This window comes from Schistocerca serialis, chromosome 1 (assembly GCF_023864345.2).
Source record: "Schistocerca serialis cubense isolate TAMUIC-IGC-003099 chromosome 1, iqSchSeri2.2, whole genome shotgun sequence".
In the NCBI taxonomy this organism is placed as follows: Eukaryota; Metazoa; Arthropoda; class Insecta; order Orthoptera; family Acrididae; genus Schistocerca; species Schistocerca serialis.
Genome location: NC_064638.1, coordinates 735,971,464 through 735,995,959, shown reverse-complemented (window position 1 = coordinate 735,995,959; position 24,496 = coordinate 735,971,464).

Below are 24,496 nucleotides of genomic sequence, written 5' to 3'. Positions count from 1 at the left end.
ACAACCCCAATCACAAACATAGATTCACTGCAGTTGTGAAACTGAAGACTCAATGTCCAAAATGCGCCAGGGAAATTGAGTACTTTGCATACATCTTCGTTCTTCTAGTGGAGGTGCCAAAATAGGTTTTCCATCGGTTTGATGGACGTGATCCATCTCACATGTGTTGGAATCCTCTGCTGACTGTGATATGGAGAGGTTTGCTGTTAACGATTGCCTGTACATAGCGCTCTAAGTCATACACAGTACACGCAATTACATATGAGTCACACACAGGTTATACCACACAACTGTTACACCCCGATACAACAAGAGGAAAATGGTTAAATGGGTGATAAATGACATGCCACAACATCTGCCTCTCTCCAGAACGCATAATCAGTACACCATTAAACTATACCTCATTCAGCCCCTTTCAACCGATTACTCCATCTACTTTCTATCATCCTTTAATGCAGCTCCATATTAATTTAGAGGCAGAACGTTCTCTTTTCCACGAAAGCATGAGAGACAGCAGGCAACTTAAATGTATCTGTGTTACCTCAATAGACATACAGCAGAATGTTGTTAAAAAAACCAAGTAGAGACTGTTCTGTAAGGTATTTGTTAGCTGAAACTACATGGTTGTGGTTGGTATAGAATACAGAGAAGCACATTGTAGATACTGTTTGTTACAGTTTAAAACATATAAACAGTCTTTCACAGCGTCAGACATGCGATCCATTTTGCAGTCTCCAAGCTGGTAATAAAATGCTCTTTATCTAAGGACAATTTACGAAAATCTGTAAGGTGGTTACTGATAACTTTGGGATCTTACTTGGATTTCTGATCCTACATACATAAATTTATTACTCTACATTTGTGGTCGTCCACCTTAAACAATTTATCCCAGTCATCTTAGCGCTGTCGACGAAAAATGACTGTCCCTTGGTTCCCAGCGCTTCCATGTCAACTTTCGCCTCGTATTCCTCCTGGTGTCACATACTCACTACTGTGCAAGAATTTTTCTGTGTCAAGCAGACATTTAAGTATTTCCCCATTCTCTCTCAATTTCTCCGCTTTGTGGCCTGTTTCCCCTCAATTTATACGTGTTTTATGTTAATTTTCGTAATTTTAGGATTTTGTGTCACTTCTGTCCATGTGATCACGATATCACTTCTCGTCATTTATTCTAAAACTGCTTGTACATATAGTACACTTCTCAATACCTACCGCAACTGCGCTATTTTTATGTATGTGTGTGTGCATGTACTGGTTTCCCTTGGGAGGCACCTATGGCACAGGGTAGGTTCAAGATAGGATCAGCATTGAGCTAGCATGGTGGATCCACCATGTGTTATATCAGGGATAGGGTTCATGGGTGGATACATCAGTTGTTATGATTGGGAAAGGGTTTGAAGGTAGATCCACCACGTGTTACATCAGGGACAGAGTTTGAGGATGGACCCACCACGCGTTATGGTCAGGATAGGGTTTGAAGGTAGATCCACCATGCGTTACAGCTGGGATAGTCATCCAAAATTGATCCACCATGCATTATGGCCTGTATATAGATCAGTGGTGAATCCATTAGCTATATATATGGGGCGGTGTCTGAAGGTGAATTCATTGTCAGTAGGTTTGGAGTATGGTCTGGAAAGCTTCTGTTTCATCTGCTACACATTTCCATAGCACTGGAAGTGTAAGAACAAAGGGACATACTGACTATCAACACCACATCCGCATGAGGGGCAAAATGGAAGGGGAGGGAGCTGGAAAGGAGGAGGGGTGGGCATGATGGGGGAGTGTCTTTATCTCTGTGTGTTTGCAGAAACAGAGAGAGAGAGGGAATGTAGATTCTGAGGTATCAAATACCAAAGGGCTGCCCCACCTGGTGCTTTGTTCAGGGGATTAGCACTGTAAAGTGACTGCTGCAATGGTTGGGCCCCTGGCTGATGGTATGTGTCCAGTACATTGCTCTGGCTGCAGGGCTCTCAAAGTGGTTTCGATGTGTGGCGCAGCCCCCGACTGCAGTTTTGACGTGTGCAATGTGGCACTGCCCCACTGGCGGTGCAGCTCCTACAAAGGAAACAGGGTGCTTCTGGTCTTAAGCCACAGCTTCAGTGCAATTGATTTTTGCACAAGAAGGCGAGTGCTATAATTATTTGTGGTTAGTATATTTTGTCTATTTCGTGACAGTATTCGTTCTGCGACCGGAAAAAAGCAATCTATTTGTGTATTTAATTACTTTTTTCTGATGTCTGTTACAAGACCTGCATCTTCCAAAACTAAGTAAACAACAGAGAATGATGAGTCTGTCCCACCAATTAAAAGAGAGATCCAACCCTTGAGAACTGGTATGCAAACTGAATTTTATAAGTAAAGAATATGTTATTTTATTATTATTATTATTATTAATATTATTATCTCTCCAATGTAAATGAATTTCCTATCGTGGGATCCCTCCCCTCCACCAGTTCAGTGACTTCTCTCGCCAATTTTTCTCTTATGGGGAGAGAGAGTGACATGGAAAACCACTTAACAGAATAATAGGTTAAGAACAGATTATCCCAGGGGGTCATAAATCAATTTTCATAACATTAGGTTTGTCTCCATATTTATGCTTGTCCCTGAGGTATGCAAACTGCACTAACAAAATGGGCTTGAGCCCAGATCATCCTACTACTGACATGTGCGTGATTGGCAGTAACGGGATATCAGATCATTATTCGCCACTGTAGTACTTACGCTGTCACTCAGAGGATAACGCTAATTTACAGTCATCCGGTAACACTTCTTTCTCCTGTATGCATTATGTAAAACATCTAAAGCTTCTTTGGGTGCAAGCTTCCATAATTCTGCTAATATGGTGACTTCCCCAACAGCTTTGTTGTTGGTCATATAATGGTTATACGTTTGATTCTCTGTTGTAAGGGCTGTTTTGGATACGACTTATTTTACAGCTCGTTTCTTTTCAGACATATCCCAGCAAGCTGCGAGTTGGACAGTCAGTTGCATCGTGAGGGGATTACCAGTTCTGGGTTTTACCTCACGACCGAGAGAATTCTCCATAGAAACTTGGTCGGAACCAAAAGAATGGAGCTGTCTGTTTTGTTTCTGATATGTCTCAGGCATAAAACTGGAGCCACATTATGTATACAGTGTATGTTTATGTATAAGTAACATTATACAGTCGATGGCTTGCTGTGAATGTATATTTAGGAAACGTTACGAAGCACGAGAGCGTGCTGAAAAGTAAGTCGCCGAATTTGTTACGAGAAAACTCTTAAAGGTTTTAAAATAAAACAATTGTTATTAACATTCTAGATCTTTATTCTTCATGTCTACATATTTATTTCTCAACGTAGTCAATCCGGCGATGAACACATATTTCCCAACGAGAAACAGGTTTGTTGACAACACCAATGTAGACTGTTTGACTTTGTCGACGGAGCCACAACCTCAGCTATGCTTGAATAGTTTCGTCATTATCTAAGTGAAGTCCTGGAAAACGTTCTTTAAATTTTGGAAACAGACGAAACTCGGATGCGTCCAAGTCGGGACTTTATAAAGGCTGATAAGTAACAGTGAACTCAAGGTGTCGGGTTGTTGTACATGTCGCAGGGCTCGTATGTGGGCCAGCACTCCCATGCTAAAGAAGAGGGTGCTCCTTGTACTGGCGAACTCTTAGAAACTCATTACAGAACGCTGTTTATCACACATCGACGTAGTTGCGTTACACACCGCCATGTTACACGCTACAATTCTGAGTCCTCTAACAGCAAAGGGCTGTAAATACGTAGACAAGAAGAATAAAGGTGTAGAATGTTGATAACGTTTATCTTATTTAAAATGGCGTCAACAGTTTCACATAATAAATCCGGAAGCATTACTTCATTACTTTTCAGCGCGCCCTCGTACAATATTTATGACATCGGTTGAACACCAATTCGCTAGCGCTTGTGAAATAGCACCTGAACGTACAACGTATAATAAAATATCAGGTTCATCTGCAGACATGACCAAGAGAAAGTAACATAATGTTTCATTCTGTTTTCCCCATATGTTCTTGAAAATAAACGCATTTGAAAAAAATTGCGTATTACCAGTCTCATGATGAAAATTGGTTCAGTGCTGCACTGTACCGTCCGGTCACATTAATGTGACACCCGTCAAGAGCATGAAAAACCACCTTTTACAGATCGTAACGTGTAGAAAGAGAGTCAGTGAGATTCTGGAAGGTACTGACATGGGTGTGGAGCCATGCTCACTCCAGTGCTGTTGCCAGCTGCGCTATGTTTCTCTGTTGTCGACACATGGCGCGAGCAACCCGATCGAGGTGGTCTCACATATTCTCGATTGGGTTTAAGTCTGAGGAGTTTCGTGCCCAAGGAAGTACCTTGAACTCGTCCTGGTCCTCTTCGAATCACACACGTATGCTGCGAGCTGTGACATGTTGCATTCTCCAACTGGTAGATGCCACTGTACCGAGGAAAAACAAACTGCATGTGGACATTTCCCCCGAAGATAGATGCATACTTGTGTTGATCCATCGTGCCTGCCAGAATGCCGGCATTACTCAAAGGATTCCATCTCTTATCAAAACAAGAAAAATAAGTCCAATAAACGTGGGTATGGAAGTGCAAACTTTCTGAGATAAGTCAAATAAATATGGGTCTCGAAATGCATACTTTCTGCGACAAACATGTGTTTACAGGAGGTGTCCACGACATAATGAATGACGCACCCTTTGAAGCACACCCGGTTGTTGTTTTACCTGCTGGCACGCATTGCAGTCGCGACCCTGTAGTGTCTGCACATCGTTGATTGGCGTGGCGTAGACCAATTCCTTCAAGTGGCCCCATAATCTAATGTCTAGGGAATTGAGATCTGAGGAACGAGCCCGACAATGTGTGCATCCCCCCGCCACCTCCCTGATCCATCCAGCGGTCCTGAAATGTCTGTGTCAGAGGGTCGCGAAGTGTGCCATGATACATGAACCACATTTATATTCGTTACTACAGTGATACAGCCTCCAGTGAGGTAGAAAGCACTCTGTCTTCAGACCACGAGTGGCCTACCGGGACCATCCGACCGCCATGTCATCCTCAGGAGAGGAGGCGGATAGGAGGAGCGTGGGGTCAGCACACCGCTATCCCGGGGATTTAAATCTGCCCATAAACGCTGGTTATGGAAATTCACAACACGATCTTCGGTAAATAAAATCTTGGATGTGAACAATGGATCTGTGGCACACTTCTGCAACAGCCATTGACATAACTTCCGCCTGCCATGATGGTCCTGTGGCCTTAGCGCCTGAAAGCATTGTAGGCGATACAGGCACAGCAGTTGTTCATGAAGTACCACCCCCCATCCAAATAAGAGAACGAGACACGCCTTCCTCTGCTGCTAATCGTCGCACACTGGTCCCAGGGGTTTCTTCTACCAAACGGAGCATACGATCCTCCGTGTCAGGCGTGTGGACTGTGCAGGGCCTTCCGCTGTCAGCCTTCCGAGGTACAACGGTACCTGTGTCCTTCAGAGGCTGGAACAGTCTGCCGCACAGTTTATCATAGTGCCTCCGTGCTGTAGATATTTTTCACAGTAGAGGGCACGGGCTCGCAGGCTACGTCCATCTATTAAACCATAGCAGAATATCACATCCGCCGTTTCACTTGTCGAATAGTAGGCTTCCATTGCTAAAAAGTGGTTGAAGAAAGTAAATGTAAATGTACGCATGAATACGGATGTTAAAATGGAAATTGACTAATAATTGCTTGAGTAATTAGAAAAATTGATTGGAAAGAATATCCGAGAAAATTTTGAAGGTAATTTATGAATCTGTGCACAAATTTGGGTGAACTTTAACTGATTCCAATATCAACAGTCATTGTATATCATTACGTTCAAGGTCAATAAATATTATTTGCAATACGTACTGCTGCTTCCAGTAGTGTGTGGTACCAAACAATCACCGTAACCGTTGCAGTTGTCGATCTGTCTATAAGTTCTTAAACACGCGAAGTACAATATTTTTAGTATAACTAAATCAAGTCCAGTAAGTGCCTATCAAGTCTGAGTCATTACCTACACAATAATTCCATTGTGTTTAGTCTTGAGTGTGACAATGTCGATGCAGGAACGCTCCTCGAGATATGGCGTTAATTATTCTTGTTTGCACCGAACCCCTTGGTGCAGGATCTCGACGGCAAGTGAAATGATGAACAGACAGGAGTTGAACTTATAACCGTGGCAATAAAGATTCCTTTTCTAATAATTTTTTATAATACTTTAAATGAACGGTTAAAATACACGTTTTTAACAACGCTGGTACGACGGATCCAAGCATACGTCCTTAATTACCACTTCCCGAAGCAAAGGGGTGAAGATACATAAATTAATAAACTGAAAAGCTTACTTCCTTCTTTGTTTCATACAGATTTTAACGACGTTTCAAAACATTATCCTCGCCGCAAAACAACTCGTTAATTTACTTTTGGCGGTGTCTTTGATTTATAGCTCATTCAGTTAACATATAGTTTACACATAAGAAAAGAAAAGAAAGAAAAATAATATGATTCAATACATGCACCACTTGTACGAACAAAAAGCGCAATAACAGACAACACATAAGAAGTTAGAAGATCACGATACGTACGCAGGGTTGACAGTACTGTACAATAAGGCACACAAAGACGACGAAACTGAAACACTCTACGAAAACCAAAGTTAATTGCTGAGCACAGCTAACAAGATAGGCAAGCGGAAGGGTGGTTACCGTCTCCTAGCTGTACATTAAATCGTTAATCCAGCACGACCCAATAATTAATCTAGAAACTCCAGTGGTCGATTGAATACCATGTCAGACGATACTAAGGCATGAATCGGGTTTAGCGGGACTGGGGCAACGGTACGCTTCCTATTCAAACGTTAATCATCATATACTGAGCCGTACAGCTGTGTCTCTCACCAGTCTGCTGTGGCGGCAAGTCGGAGGACTCTGGTCGTAGTGGAGAATCAGAATCTCACTCGTCAGGACTCGGACAGCCCCAAGCACCATGACATCTCGAACCAGTGACCTGTCTCCACCACAATCAAACCAAGAGTGACTACTTTTCTTCCACCAGCTCCAGACACAGCAGCTTGCTCTCATATGGCCGCAAACAACAATCAGGAAAAATATAACTCTTTGCCGCCAATCGCGTGTCAATGCCACGTTTCAGAAATCCCACCCCAGAAATCTCCAGTCACGGGCCAGTCAGAGCACATCTTCGTCGCTAGTTTGTCTTAGAAATTACCGCCTGATGTCAGCCGTCGAAGGGCGAAGCAGAGCGTAGTTTAACATTTCTGAATTTCCCGGCTCCAGACCATATTCCAAGACTTGTACTTTCCCACCATATATTGCGGTGACTCAGCAAGCACTTGACACTGTTGCCTTGGCCATCTTAAGAGGAGAGCCGTGACATAGGCCGCTAACCTGACTTGTGGAAAGGTCCAGTGAGTTCTGTAAGCACCTGTCGGTGGTCACGTGACACGCGCAAGGCAGCACGAAGCTCAGAGTACCCGCGACACACCTGCCGCATTCAAAGCACTTTGCGAGCTGTGCACTTCCCACGTATTCACAGACTTCATCGATGACCAATGAAACTTTATAAAATACATTTCCCTGTAATAAACCAACGTAACGAGACTTTAAGTAGATGCAGCTAAAGTGTCCTGCCTATCGCCAGTTGTGACAAGAGGCAAAAGAATTTAGTATAAATGGAAGGAGGCAAGCAAGACGGCTTAAAACCTTCCACGTTTTCAGTGCACGCTTTTGAATCAATGTTTTGAACGAAAAACGTGACATTTGTTTCAACAGGCCACCATTTCGTTAGACTTTAATATTTTTCAGTTATTGTATGTATGCACTTACAAAATTAGTTTGTTACAGGTCGAGTAGGAGGGCCTTGGAAATTCCCGCCGATGACCAGTGTTCTGACTGCAAAGGGGTATCCCACCTTGTGCAGCGGTTACAGGGAGCGTCCAAGGTGGATACAAAAATGATTTCTTAAAGCCGAAAGTGTAAGGAATAAAACTATATCATGAGATGTGGCATTATTATTTACGTTACCTGAAAAAATCACGAAAACCACTTATTTTTCATGCGTGCGAAGAGGGCTACCTCCTTAAGCAAGGAAGCCCTGAAACCGTTTCCTAAAGACAAAACCTGTTTCAGCCAGTATATTAAACTGACCGCAGGTGACGTGCACAATTACAAACATCTTATTGTCAATCCAATACCTCAGATCCTGGATCAACTAGCTACCCCTGCAAGTGATTAATTATCAACTGACGACAAATAGCAGCAACAACAGCTTTTCGAGGTCACAACAGAAATGAGAGCAGCTGTGACGGGTGGTTACCTAAAACTCAATCTAGTTACTTCTTTCCTGTATATGTATGTTGCGCTGCGTCCTTAGAACATCAGATTGTAACCTTCTGCTTATTTGTTCTACTGATATTTGCTTATTTCAAACTAGTTTTGGCTTATTCTGCCATTTTCAAGCCATGAACCTTAAATACGGAATTGTTATACCAAGAAGTAACGGAAGAATCCGTAAATAACATTCTGCTTACTTGACTGCTCCAATCAAATTTTATTTCAATGTGACAACTGTTGATGGGAGATGGATGTTAAATTTTTATGTAGCTCTGGTGGACTATTACCGATTCGCTTTTTTCCAGAACTAACTATTTCTCGAAGTAGCACATCTGTATCTCTGTCCCGCAAGCCTCCACGCAGTGTGTGGAAGCAGTGCTTAATTTCTAAAGTGTAAGGTGCCGGAACGCACCTCATCAACTATACATTTTTCAAAACTTGTGATACCAGGTCGCAAGGCTGCCAGCTTTTAGCCATGCCTGCAGTTGATCAGCAGTTATGACATAGATTATGACACGCAAGAAAAAAGATTTTGTAAAAGCACATTATACATACGCTCTTGTTCAAACATTTCGTACGTTATTTACTTCTTGTTGATACATATGTTGCTGGTAGTCGTAAACAAAATGCGATATGTACCGATCACAACAACCGAAATAGAAGTTACTGATATGTAGCGATCACTACTTCGGAACGAAGCTCAACTTACCTTGGCTGTGCACACATACATACACACACACACACACACACACACACACACACACACACAGCTCAACTTATATTGGATGTAGACACACACACACACACAGCTCAACTTATATTGGATGTAGACACACACACACACACACACACAGCTCAACTTATATTGGATATATACACACACACACACACACACACACACACACACACACACACACACACACACACAGTACCTCTCCCCATGCCCATGTCTACCGCATCACATTGTCACCCATTATCACATTCACTGGTGCCGGCGCAGCGGGAAATTACGTTGCATGTGTTACATGTGTAGTATTTTATATCTGCGGTGCCGACGTGTTCCAGTGAGTTCAGAAAGAATTTCCTGGCAGGTGCCAAAACGCTCGTTCCGGTCGAAGTGAAGCCCTGTGTGGAGGTAACCTCTATCAGTTCCCCTTTCCTAGTTGCACACGCGAATGGAAAGTGGGAAGAACGACTGTAGGTAAGCCTTGATAGGAACATTTTTCCACATTTTCCCGTCACGGTATTTTCGTGAGATGCTGCACTCTTGGCATATGAACATCAAATCTCTACGTCATGCACTGTGCATCTATTGCACCGTCTGCCACTGGAATCTGGTGAGCATCTTCGTGACGTTTCGCGGCCATTAAACGAACCAGTGACCAGTATCTCAAGATGTGCCTCAAGGCCCGATTTTGGGGCCAATCCCGTTCCTGTTCTACGTAAATGACTTACCCATAAATATAAATTCCCCGTCAGTTCTGTTTGCAGACGATAATTCAGTTTTAATCAAAGATGACGATGCAGAAAAAATTCCGAGCTCCATCCTAAGCACACTGGATACCTTAGAAAACTGGTTCCATTTAAATGGATTGAAACTGAACATTGCAAAAACCCATATGTTACATTTTAAAACCAAACATTCAAAATGTATGGACTTAACATACAACATAACAATCAACATATGAAAGACGTTGATACGGTCAAATTCCTGGGAGTAAATGTGGACAAGAACTTAATGTGGACTACACGTATTGACTTCCTATCAAATAAACTAAGGAATTTTGCATTTGCAATGCAAATACTAGCAAAATCCACTGACTTACACTGAGTACACGAAAAATTGCTTATCCTATTTATTTTAAATCTGTCATTAGACATGGGATAATTTTGTGGGGATGTTCAAGTAGTGTATCTCGAATACTGAAATTGCAAAAGAAAATTGTCTGATACATGTGCACTGCACTACAGAGTCTTGTCGCCCATTATTTGGGAAACCACAAATTATAACTGTTCTCTCCGTATACATTTATGAAATTACAATCTTCCTGCACAGCAGACAAACATTATTTGAAAAGAATCTTTTAACCATACATATAACACAAGAAATTAAAATAATTTTATGCTATCCACACACCAGTTGGAATTATATGCACGGACTCACAGTATATGGGGATGGCAATATATAACAAGTTATGGCCCAAAAATATATTTAATATGAAGCCAAAAGTTTTAAAAACGAGGTTACAGCAGATACTGTGTTAGAAATGCTACTGTTCAATAGTGGAATTCATAGAGGATGAAATGATAATTTGAGCAACGGGTTATTAGGGGTTATATTTTATTGTATACATATATAACAAAATTGTGTTATTATAATGCTGTTTGTTAACATCGCTCTTCTCTGCGTATGGTGAAATGAATTGAAATGAAGCATTCCAATGGTTTGGAGACACACCATAGTCAACCCCATAGGGAACAGAAAACAGAACTACGTTACCATATCACTAACATATTTTTCAGAAATGTCAATGTCTTACCATATTATTCGTACTGCATAGTCTCATTTGCAACTATCAACTAAGGTTTCAACATCAGTATCAACCATTAGATTACAAAGGTTTGCTATTACACCGTAAATGAAATGTAGAATCAAATGTGTCAGTTCTTAATTGCAAAAACAGACGCACTTGATATTTGTCGATTACAGCGCTATCTACCACTAATGGAAAACAACAGGCTGAGTGAACCGTACTTATTTTTTGGCGTAGAAGCAAGAATAAGCAATAAAAGTGGAGATCTCACATTTGAAAATACGAAGAGTTGACCCCGCCCATGTAGCAGGTGTGGTTACGAGTTGCCCAATTCTAGCTCAGACAGATGTTCCCTTTACTAATACTAATTTTTCACCTAGAAGAATTTTTTCCTTACGACGTATCGTCTTCGAAATATTCAGTGGCCTCAAGTTAAAACAAACACCCTTAATTACCTTCTCAGGTGGCTGTTAGAGTAATGACTCATGGCAGAGTTTGGGGTTTTTCAACCGAATACCAGACTACATGATAGTGGGCCAGCAGAGGTCCCAATCTGGAACATTTGGGAGGCGACTACCAGCTGCTGCATTTGTCTACAACCAAAGAAATCAACCGAGTCTTCCAGACTCGCGGATGGGTCTCTTAGAAAACACCCATTTAAGCCACAGTGCAAATAATGGAATATTTGGTTAGCATTTCATCTACAGAGTAGAGTCTAATGTCTGTTCGACACATGAGAACTGACGATTTCATACTGTTAACCTAGACGGTCTGATGAATACCTGCGAGAAAGTCTTCAATCCAATCATAAGGCTGGTGTGATGTTCCGTAAGTTTCAGATTTCCTCACTGGTTGAAAATGACCGGGTATCAAATGTGTTTCCTAACTGACATAAGGTCTCTCTGAAAGTGTATATAATTGCAGTACCATTAAGTATGCACACCTTGACATCTGTTCTTGGTCAGCAACAAATATTTAAAAAATTTAAAGGAGACGGAGCTTAGGGTATAACGTCTCGCAGTGCAGCTGTAGCGGTTATAAATCTAATTACTGACTGACCTATTTGTGCACTGTTATACAGTTATTAAATTTAATAGTTTTCAGCAGTGTTTCGTGCTGTTTGTGGCGAAATAACGGTTTGATAAACTTTTGGAAACGTTCGATCGCTGTGTTTTTTAGAGTTTTCTGTGCGTAAATTTCGTGCTTTAGTTTTCAGCTGACGTTTCTTATGGTTTATAGTGAAATATTTCAGTAAATTTTCATTCAGTGTTTTAACTTCGTTTGAATTTTTGATTTTAGCTAATAATTTTGTGAAGTTTTTTTGGTATTGGTACTAGCTGTGATATAGTAGTATTAATACAAGTAGTTGCTTTCTTAGTAGACACAGAATTTCGAGACCGCTATTGTTGGTTCTATAAATAGTTCTACTGTTGTAACTGAACTTTGGTAACGGAGACGTATTTTTTTCAGTAACTGTAAAATTTTACCATGAGTGAGAAGTGTGGGCTCTGTCGTAAGTTTGTGAGTAGTGGGTTACGATGTGGGATTTGTTCAAAGTATTTTCACTGGGAGAATACAGTGGGGAAGCCAGTGGGCATTCTAGGGAGATCCTCTCGTGTGAATGCAAAATCTGTAGTAGAAATAAGTTGATAGAGGAGCAGGAGCGTAAGATCTGTGCCCTTCAGGTACAGTTACAAGCGCAAAGGACGAACTAGATAGATTGAGGAGGGTGAAGGGTGGTGGGGAATGGGAACCGGCAGTTGGCAAGAAGGCAGCGAAGGAGAAGAGGTATTCAGACAGTTATACTTTTCGTATATGCAATAGATTTGACCAACTGTCAGAATTGAGTGGATAGAAGCCTCGTGTAGCTGTAGATGTAGGGAACATGCAGCAGTCCTCAGCAGTTAGGAGGCCTAGGTCAGATGCAAAGTCTAACAGAAAGAAGAAGGTTCTACTGCTAGGTAGTTCTCACGGTAGAGGTGTGGGCCAGCAGTTGCAGGAAGTCTTGGTGAGTGAGTACCAGGTCACCAGCATTATGAAGCCTAGTGCAGGGTTGGCTCAGGTGACTGACTGCATAGGGGAGTTATGTAGGAATTTTACGAAGGAGGATCAGGTAGTGATAGAGGATGGAGCAGGGAACAGTCTTGACAGGGACGGGGAATATGAAGTAGGTCGTGACCTCGTAAAGATAGCTATTCAAACTGGTGGCACTAATGTGCATTTCGTGCAACTGTTTCAGTGTCACTATCGGCCTCATCTTGTTGCGCTGTTATGCGTGTTAACATGGAGCTGGGGATGGCGCTGATGGCAGAGGGCATGGGTCACATCTCGGTCGTGCCAGTTGGATCTATCTGTAGATCGAGTTTCACAAGGCATGGCCTGTGTCTCAATAGGTATGGTAAGGGGAGGCTGGCAAAGCTTATAGGTGACAGTGTAGTGGATGGTGGTGGTGGGGTCACTCATGGACAAATTCCTGTAGAAGTTGGTGTTAGAGCTACATCTCTTTTAGACTGAAATCAGCTGATAGGTATACCTGCTTAAAAGAAGTCTCTAAGGGCTCACCTTCAGAGGACGTAATGTTTCCAAGTAGAGAAGGAATTTGTATACTTCATCAAAATATAAGAGGTATTACAGACAAAGTTAGTGAACTGCTTATAGATTTTGAATCTGAAATTATTAGTATATCAGAGCACCACTTAAATAATTTGACAATTCAGAGGCTTCCTTTACCAGGATACAGATTAGCTGGCTGTTTTTCAAGAAGTTCCTTGTGGGGTGGGGGAGTGGCTATGCACGTAAAAAACAGTATTCCATTTGAGTCCATAGGCATATCACAGCACTGCACTGAACGGATATTTGAATGTTGTGCAGGGGCAGTTGAATTTAGTGAAACTAAATTTCTAATTGTTGTTGTTTATAGGTCCCCTAACTCTGACTTCAGAGCATTTCTGTTCAAGCTAGAGAGGGTTCGTGATTCACTTTGTAGGAAGTACCAGAAATTAGTTGTGTGGTGACTTCAATATAAATTTTGTATATCATGAGAAAGGATGTCGGTACATCTCATAAATTCATACGATCTGATGCAGACAGTGTTTTTTCCAACTAGGGTGCAGGGGAAGAGTAGCACAGCCATAGACAATATTTTTATTCATTCTTCATTACTAGATTGGCATTCTATTAGTAAAAGGGTGAATGGCCTTTCAGACCATGATGCACAAATTTTAACAATAAAAGGCTTTAGTACTTAAACAAATCTCTCATTTAATTACAAACTATGTAGGAAAGTTAATCCAACAGCAATAGAGAGTTTTCTAAACCTTGTCAAGGAACAAGAGTGACAGGCTGTTTATAGCGCTGATATCATAAATGAAAAATATAATGCTTACCTTAACAAATTTCTCATGCTCTTTGAGAGTTTCTTTCCATTAGAACGTTGTAAACGTGGTACTAGCAGTAATAGGCAGCCTGGGTGGCTGACTAGTGGGATAAGTATATCATGTAGAACGAAGTGGGAATTATATCATAATGTTAGAAGTAGTCACAATCAAGGTACAGTAGCCCATTACAATCAGTATTGTAAGGTGCTTAAAATGTTATTATGGAGGCCAAGAGTATGTGGTATGAGAAGAGAATAGCTAATTCACAGGATAAAATTAAAACCATATGGTCAGTTGTGAAGGAAGTGCCTGGTCAGCAGCGAAAGGTCGAAGATATAAAGTCAGTTTGCAGTAAAAATATTTCTGTTACCGATAAATCAGATATATGTACAATATTTAACAATCATTATCTGAGCATTACTGGTCAATTAAACAAAAATTTAGTTTCTACAGGGAATCATATAGCTTTCTTGGCAAATGCCTTTATGAGATTGATGTCTGAAATACTCCTCTGTGATACAAACAAGAGGGAGATTGAGTCAACAATTAAATCACTGAAGACTATGGACTCTCATGGTTATGGTGGGGTGCCTAGCAGAATACTAAAGTACTCTGCTGCACATGTTAGCCATGTATTTAGCCATATTTGTAATGTTTCCTTTAGGAATGTTCAGTTTCCTGAACGATTAAAGTACTCAGTTGTAAAGCTGTTTTATAAAAAAGGGAGAAAGGGATAATGTAGATAATTTTGTAACTATTTCTGTGCTATCAGTGTTTGCTAAAGTTATTGAAAAGGCTGTATATGTAAGGATAATTGATGATTTTATATCACATGATTTGCTCTCAAATGTACAGTTTGTCTTTAGAAGTCGTTTAACTACTGAAATGCTATATTCTCTTTTCTCTGTGAGGTACTGGAAGGGTTAAATAAAAGTTTTCGAACGCTAGGCAAATTTTTTCATTTAACTAAGGCATTTGATTGTGTTGGTTACAAAATATTGCTCCAAAAGTTGGACCATTACGGAATACGGGAAGTAGCTCACAACTGGTTCACCTCTTACTTTAGCACCAGGCAGCAAAGGGTCATTATTCACAATGTTGAGAACGGCTGTGATGTGGGGTCTGAGTGGGTTATAGTCAAGTGGGGTGTGCCCCAGGGATCAGTGTTGGGGCCACTCCTGTTCCTTATTTATATAAATGATACGTCCTCTAGTATTATGGTTAACTCTAAAATATTTCTGTTTGCTGATAACACTAGATTGGTAGTAAAGGATGTTGTGTGCAACATCGGCTCAGTTTCAAATAGTGCAGTTCATGACCTAAGTTCACGGCTTGTAGAAAATAAATAACAGTAAGACTCAGTTTTTACAGTTTCTAACACAATTCAACAAAACCTGATGTTTTAATTTCACAGAATGGGCATATTATTAGTGAAACTGAACAGCTCAAATTTCTAGGTGTTCCGATAGATAGTAAACTTTAGTGGAAAATTAGCGTACTTTGCTTATTTTCATTCGCTTATGTCGTATGGTATTATATTTTGGAGTAACTCTTCCCATTATAAAAGGATATTTTTGGCTCAGAAATGGGCGGTTCGGGCAATAAGCTGTTTCTCTTGTACTGTTGATTGCGTTTTCTTAAACTTGTGGACTGACCTTTCTCGGGTTCATAACTATTTATTTTTATCTATTATTACTTTTATGTTGTAATTTCATGTACTGACACGTTCCATGACCGTGGAGATTTGCTCCTCAATTTGGTCATACGGCACTTGGCGTGTAAATCAATAAATAAATGAACGACTAGATCATTAGGATCTAGATCTGGGGGACGGTCCTTCCGAATGCGAGTTCAGTGGTTTACAACTGTGCCTCTTTGCTCGATAACAGAAAAAAAGTACAATGAGGTGACAATAGTCGTGGGATACATCCTAATATCGTGACGGACCTCCTTTTGTCCTGCGCAGTGCAGGAATTCGACGTGGCATGGACTCAATAAGTCGTTGGAAGTTCCCTGCAGTGATATTGAGCTTGCTTGCCCCTATAGCGGTCGACAACTACGAAAGTGTTGGCAATGAAGGATATTGTGCACGAACTGACCTCTCGATTATGCTCCATAAGCGTTCGATGGGGTGGCCAAATCATTCGCTAGAACTATCCAGAACGTTTCTCAATCGCAAACAATTGTGGTCCGAGGGCATGGCGCCTTGTCAACCAATAAAAATTCCTTCGTTGTTTGGAAACGTGAAGTCCATGAATGGCTGTTAATGGTCTCCAAGTAACTGAACATAATCATTTCTATTCAATTATCGGTTCGTTTGGACCAAAGAACCAGTCCGTTCCATGTAAATAGAATACAGCCTTCACCATTAGGGAGCGACCACCAGGTTACACATTACCTTGTTGACAACATGGGTCCATGTCTTCGTGGGGCTGCACCACACTAGAGTCCTACCATGAGCTCTTACCACCTGAAATTGGGATACATCTAACGAGGCCACGATTTTCTGTCGTCTGGGGCTCCATCCGATATGGTCACGTGCCCAAGAGAGGCGCTGCAGGCGATGTTGTCTGTTAGCGAAGACACTCGCGTCGGACGTTTGCTGCCACAGCCCATTAACGCCAAATTTCGCCGTATTGTCCTAACTGATCAACTCCAGTGCTTTGACTCTGACGGATAATTCCAAAACGTTATTAGGACGTGGCTGCAATCTCAGATGGAAGACTTTTGATGGAGTGAACTTGTTGGTTACAATGGTATGCAAAACTGAAGGACTGAAGTAGCTTTCACATGATATGCCAAGTAACATAGCTCGATGAAACTTCGGACCATACATAGAAACAACTGCTGCAGTATAGTACAGAACCTAACTGAAAGAAACACACAACGAGACCAACAGAAATGGCACTTTAATTTGAAGTCAATAATTATACTGAAGTGACCATGCTTCATAACGATCCTTTGGACACTGTAAATGACGGGACAGGGTTCTTATAGCTTGTGTGATGGCCACGGACGGTAATGCATGCTCTGCAACGTGCTTCCTTGCTGGCCACAAGAGTGGTACAGAGTTCTTGAGACAGGGCCATCTATTCCTCCAACAGAACGACTGACAACTGCTGGATAGTCGTGCATGTGAACGTGTTGAAATACGTCTCCCCAATGCATCCGACACATACTCGATGGGATTTAATTCGGGATAACGGGCAGACCAGTCCATTTGCCGAATATCCTCTCGTTCCAAGAGATCCTCCACCTGCGCTGTTTGATGCGGTGGCGCACTGTCATCCATAAAAATGAGATCGGGGACGAATGCACTCTTGAAAAGATGCGGTGGGCAAGGCATACAGTGTCAAATAAGTGTGCTGTGGTCAAAGATTTGGAGGTCAGTACGCCCATCAACATTATGCTTGCTCACACCATATCACCTGGACTACCAAACCGTTTATGTTAGACAACATTGGACGTACCCTCATGTGGCGAGAGGTGGGAACACGTAATACACCCAGGAGTCGAGCGACCATCATGTCACCGTCCTCTGACAGCATCGATAGCATCGTTGGATGCGGTATGGAAGGGCATGGAGTAATCATAGCGCTCTCCCGGCCGTTGTCAGCCTTCATGACGTGGAGCCGCTACTGCTCGATCAAGTAGCTCCTCAGTTGGCATCACGAGACTGAGTGCACCCCGTTCCAGTCCTCCCACCGAGGAAAAATGCTTGGCAGTACCGGGAATCGAACACGGATTCTCCGCGTGGCAGTCAGCACCACTGACCGCAGCGGACTGTATTGTTGAGAGATATGATAAATGTTTAAATCTGTATGTCCGTTATGTAGAACAGTGGGAAGCTTCTTCCAGTCGATATATTTAACTATTTCAGTATTTTGTATGCAGGGTCAATCACCTAAAACTTGCACCGCAATTATTGCGAAAATAGAAAGTGCTATTGATGTGCGGTTTTTACAGAATGGATTGGTAGTCAGGAGCCCTTATTGTTAGCCAGTAAACGGACTGTAATAATACTTGGAAAGTGTACTTTTTTGCAAACAGTTCAGGGCGGCCGAAGTGGCCTAGCGGTTCTAGGCGCTACAGTCTGGAACCGCGCGACCGCTACAGTCGCAGGTTCGAATCCTGCCTCGGTCATGGATGTGTATGATGTCCTTAGGTTAGTTAGGTTTAAGTAGTTCTAAGTTCTAGCGGACTGATAACCTCAGAAGATAAGTCCATAGTGCTCAGAACCATTTGAAACATTTGCAAACATGTACTCTTTGAAATGAAAAATGCGTATCGACATTAACAAACTAAAACTATTGTAAATTAGAATGTCAATGGTGTCTGTTGGAGGATTCAAGTGCGAGTCGTTTAAGAGATATTTTGAAAAGTGCACACACCAGCACTTGTACGATACCAGTGATAGCACACACTGTAGAACGACACAAGTGCATAACGAGGCAAAATGAGCACCTGCAGCGGCAGTACACACTTTCAGTCTGATATAGAACGACTGCTGCACACTTGCTAGCATTTCAGCGGAGATGTTCGAGCAGGCTGCAGTAATACGTCGTTGCATACCATCGGGTGTAGTTGGCATGACCTTGTAAACGGCGTCTTCCAAATTTCCCCACAGAAAAATCTCTACAGGCGTCAAATCCAAGGGACGGACCGACCGAGGCACAGGTCCCTGCGTCGAATCCAACGATCTGGAAACAAATCGTGAAAACACGCTGTAGTATTTCGTGCACTACGGACTGGACAGCCATCTTGATGGTACCACAGGTTCTTCCTAGTCTGCAGAGGAACATCTTCTAGTATATGTGGAAGATGGTTCAAATGGCTCCAAGTACCATGGGACTTAACATCTAAGGTCATCAGTCCTCTAGACTTAGAACTACTTAAACCTAACTAACGAAAGGACATCACACACATCCATGCCCGAGGCAGGATTCGAACCTACGACCGTAGCAACCGCATGGTTCCGGACAGAAGCGCCTAGAACCGCTCGACCACAGCGGCCAGCATATGCGGAAGACAGTCTGTTAGGAGGCTGAGATACTTGTGCCCTTTCAGTGTACCGTCTTTGAAAAACGGGCCTATGACCTGACGGTTCGCTGTTCCACGCCACACGTTTACACTCCACGGACGCTGAAGTATCACCTAACGAAGTCAGTGGGGATTGTCAACAGACCAGTAGTGCAGGTTTCGGTGGTTTACCTGGCCATGACTGGTAAATGTGGCTTCATCAGTAAACGATACAGATGACAGGTCAAGAGTATTATGTCTTAATGCCCTTGTAAAGAAGATAACACGTTTCATATAAACGTTTCCACGCAGATCTTGATGGAGAGAGGTGGTATTGAGATGGAACCTATTTCGATGGAGAATGTGTACGACACTTGCCGTAATCATGCAATTTCCTTGTGCGGTTGCGTGGTAGCTAACGTGTAGATCAACTGCAACAGTATCAGCATGAACACCAGCAAGAACCTTAATTTCCCTCTCTTCTGTCGTCAGTTGTTTCCTTCTGTTACGTTGTCTAGTCGTTACAGTACCACTTTCACCTAACTGGTTGAAGAGGTTGATAAATAAATGCCGAAATGGTTGACGTCGATCGGGATATTTTGCTGCGTACACCGTACAAGAACGAACTGCAGTCTTCCTACATTCTCCATATACCATGAGCATGTCGGCTTTTTCTGCAATGGTAAATCGTATTATCCATTCACGACCTACTGCCTGGACTGTCACACACTGACTAGCAAGTCGCAGTGCACTCAAGGAACACGTAAGCACACTGTCAGCAATCATAACTACATCGCTCCTAGCAACTACGAAGGTTGAATGGCACAAACAAGTATCACTGTGGAAACTTTCCGAAAAACGATATCTCGTAAATGACTTGCACCAGAATCCTGCAACAAATACCATTGACATTCTAGTTTACCCTACTTTTAATTTGTTAATGTCAATAGGCATTGTTCTATTTGAAAAAGTGTATGTTTGGACAAAAAAATACACCTTATAAGTATTATTACACTCTGTTTATTAGGCAACAGTACGAACCCCTGGCTACCAGTCCATCCTGTGAAAACCGCACATCATCATCACGTTCCATTTCCCCAATATTTGTGGTGCAAGTTTTAGGTGATGCTCCATGTATATCCGAAAGATTTTCCAAATATCCGTCGCAGATGTAAATCGTAGTAAGTGTTTATGCGGAACAGAACCTTACATACCCACAGCGGCACATGAGCTACACGACTACCTGTGAGCTACACGACTACCTGTGTGCCTACAGCCTCGACTCGGAATGAATGGGTATTGTGGGCCACGACATTCCCAGACATCGTTTTCGTGTTAATGTTGCTACGCCACTTTCCGTTTTGTATTTTGCTGCCTGAATGTTACTCCGGGTCTTTTCACGGGGGGACACTCTCCCGGCCTCGCCTAACCAGAGCGAAAGCTTAATGAGAGAGCGAGTACGGGACGGCCGCCCGGCTGGAACTCGTTCTGCACTTGTCACTGCCGGAACACCTTGCTGTGCAGCGGGGCGGCCGTTTTAAAAGCTTCGCCCGCCGTCTCGCCATTCAGGGCAGAAAAACTTAATTGGTTTCTGTCCCTGCCTTTTCGAGCAGAAACGCGCGATATAATGCTAATGAAAAGAGAGGTAGGAACCTTATGACGCTGGTTTTGCTGTCGTAAGCACAATTCCATTCCGCCCTTTTTTACGTTGTTCCATTGTTGAATGAAGTGCTGAGAGAAGGCAGCAAAATTGTTCTTTCGTTTAGCACTCAGCGAAAATTGTATAAATCTATGTTATTACACAATCCTTAAGATGGAAGGCAAAACAAAAATGTCTGTTCAGCAGCTATGAACTTTTAATTTTGTGAAATATAGAACATCCATCCACTTCTGTAGGCTGCTACTAGTTTCATGCTCCACAAATAACACCTCGTTTATAATGAAGTAATCTAAAGTGTTTCATAATTATTAGATAATTCAATGGAATGCTTATTTTAATTTCCGGTTTTTTGAATTGGCAAAGTAACTTCTCCAGGGATTTTTTTCCTAACTATGAAAAATTTCCAATTTCGGGCTGTTTCTGGGATACGCTTTCACTAACGACAAAACGACTATAAAATCTGACGTAGGCTAACTTACGCATCTATCACAGAAATCGGACTTCGGATCAAACTAAATGATGAAGTTTAAATGTAAAAATTCAAATTCACCTGTTTATTCCCTTTGTTAGAATTCGGCGTCCATCGCGTAATAGCCGGACATCCCTGCGGACATTCCAGAAAAACAACTCTGCTTTCTACGAATTTGAAGCCAGACGCTGCGACCTCACTAGGCTCCTTTCTGCATGAGCAAATCAGTTGCCTGCTCACTGAGGCTCTATGAGTAGCAATATGAAGCGATTGGGCAAGCACACAACCTACGATAATTCTGGCACAACTGTATCGAAGAGTACGTTGTCTGCTGCTCCAATTTAGCCCAAATAGTAATCAAGCGTCGATGTGGCTTAGCATAATAGTGAAATATTTATGCAGTTATTAACAGGTTTTCAAACATGTTTAAAACAAATTGACAGAAAAAATGAAATTATATACTGTGTCCTGAAGAATTATGATTAATCTAATACACTGGTTTAAATTTGTCTTGTAAATTTATTACAAGAGAAAGAATAAGAAACACCCGTGAAAAGGTGCCCATACGATTATAATGGGTCTATAGAAAATATTTAAATATATGGATCGACAGAACAGAGCAAATCAAGCAGAGTGTCAAATAAAAGTTCAAAAACGTAATTACTCTCACAGTTCATTTCAACAATTTGCAATGATCAGAAAATTTCCCCTAAAACTCATTAAGAGATGAAGCTAAATAATATACTGCTAACGGTTCTACTATTTTTTCTTCTTTTTCCAATCTATGATCGGTCGCGAAATGGAAACTACAATGAAAATCAGAATGTTTCTTCTTTTTTTTTCAACACGGGTGTAATGTGTAGCTACACAAGGAGTTGCCACCCCGACTTACAGTAGCGTAGCACCAACTTTCCAATACCCTACGCTGGTCTGCAGCTCGTTGTCTGTGTCAAAACGCTGTCCCCATAGCCAGCAGTTCATGTTAGCGAAGAGGTGAAAATAAGAGGGAGTCAAGTATGGGTTGTGTAACAGGTGATCAAACACTTCCCATCGAAAACGCCGCAGGAGCATCGCTGTTGCAGTTGCAGAGTGCGGCAGAGCACTGTCATGTAGGAGGAAACGCATGACAGTTACGCTATGTGGACTGTCATGGAATCAGACGGAACCTCTCAGCAAGATCCTCACACTTGGTGGAAGACTCTACTGCATTTTTTACGCTCACTGTGCTCTCAAATATGAAAAGTACGACCGGATGTGATCGACAGGCATACTAGAGACACTGCGCAACACAACTGCACAAAGCTACATCGGATTCTCATCGTGGTTTTAAATTCGTGACCGATCGGAGGTTGAAAAAAGAAACATATGCAGGGTGTTTCACAACTCGTGTTACTTACTTCTAGTGGTTTTGGAGGGGACTCAGAAGATCCAGATTTACACAGGAACTCAACCGGAAGCTTCGTCCAACAACGCTACAAATAATCAAAGTGATAGGTGCATATATATATATATATATATATATATATATATATATATATATATATATATATATATAATTTCGTAATGATAAGGATCCCTGTACCGAAACCGAACGAGTCGCAAGTTATTATAAATTCCTTCAGCAAAGAAGACGAATAAATATTCCAGAATTCGAATCAAGAGCAGCTGCCAACATGAGTAACTTAGAAATAGATATCCTCGGAGTAGTGAAGCAACGTAAATCACTCAATAACAGCAAGGCTTCTGGTCCAGAGTGTACAGCAATTAGGCTTCTTTCTTACTGATGCAAAACCTCCACAATTAACAATCATATAGAACCGCTGGCTCGGCGAAAAATCCGTACCCGACAACAGGAAAGTTGCGCAAATCACATCATTATTCAAGAAAGATGGTAGGAATAAGCCACTAAATTACAGGCCCATATCATTAACATCGATATGCAGCAGCATTTTGGAGCATATATTGTGTTCGAACATTATGAATTACCTCGAAGTAAACGGTCTATTCACTCAAAGTCAACACGGATTTAGAAAACATCGTGCTTGAGAAACACATCTAGCTCTTTACTCGCACAAAGTGTTGAGTGCTATTGAAGAGGTATTGCAAATTGATTCCGTATTTCGGGATTTCCGGAAGGCTTATGACACTGTACCACACAAGCGGCTTGTAGTGAAATTGCGTGCTTATGGAATATCGTCTCAGCTGTGTGACTGGATTAGAGATTTCCTGTCAGAGAGGACACAGTTCTTAGTAATTGACGGAAAGTCATCGAGTAAAACGGAACTGACTTCTGGCGTTCCCCAAGGTAGTGTTATAGGCCCTCTGCTGTTCCTTATCTATATAAATAATTTGAGACAATCTGAGCAGCCGTCTTAGGTTGTTTGCAGATGATACTGTCGTTTATCGTCTAGTAAAGTCATCAGCAGATCAAAACGCATTTCAAAAATATTCAGAAAAGACATGGACTCGCATTCGCGAGGACGACGGTTCAAACCCGCGACCGGCCATTCTGATGTAGGTTTTCTGTGATTTCCCTAAATCACTTCAGGCAAACGCCCGGATGGTTCCTTTGAAAGGGCATGGCCGATTTCCTTCCCCATCCTTCTCTAATCCGATGCGATCGATGACCTAGCTGTTTGATCTCCTCCTCCAAATCAGCCAGCCAGGAAAGATGCGAAATTTGGCAATTGACCCTAAATAATGAGAAGTGAGAGGTCATCAACACCAGTGCTAAAAGGAATCCCTAAACTTCCATTACACGATAAATCAGTCAAATCTAAAAGCCGTAAATTCAACTAACTACCTAGGAATTACAACTACAAACAACTTACATTGGGAAGAACGAATAGAAAATGTTATGGGGAAGACAAACCAAAGACTGCATTTTATTGGCGGAACACTTAGAAAATGTAACAGATCTACTAAATAGACTGCCTACATTACGCTTGTCCGTCCTCTTTAGGAGTACTGCTGCGGCCGGGGTGGCCGAGCGGTTCTAGGCGCAGGTTCGAATCCTGCCTCGGGTATGGATGTGTG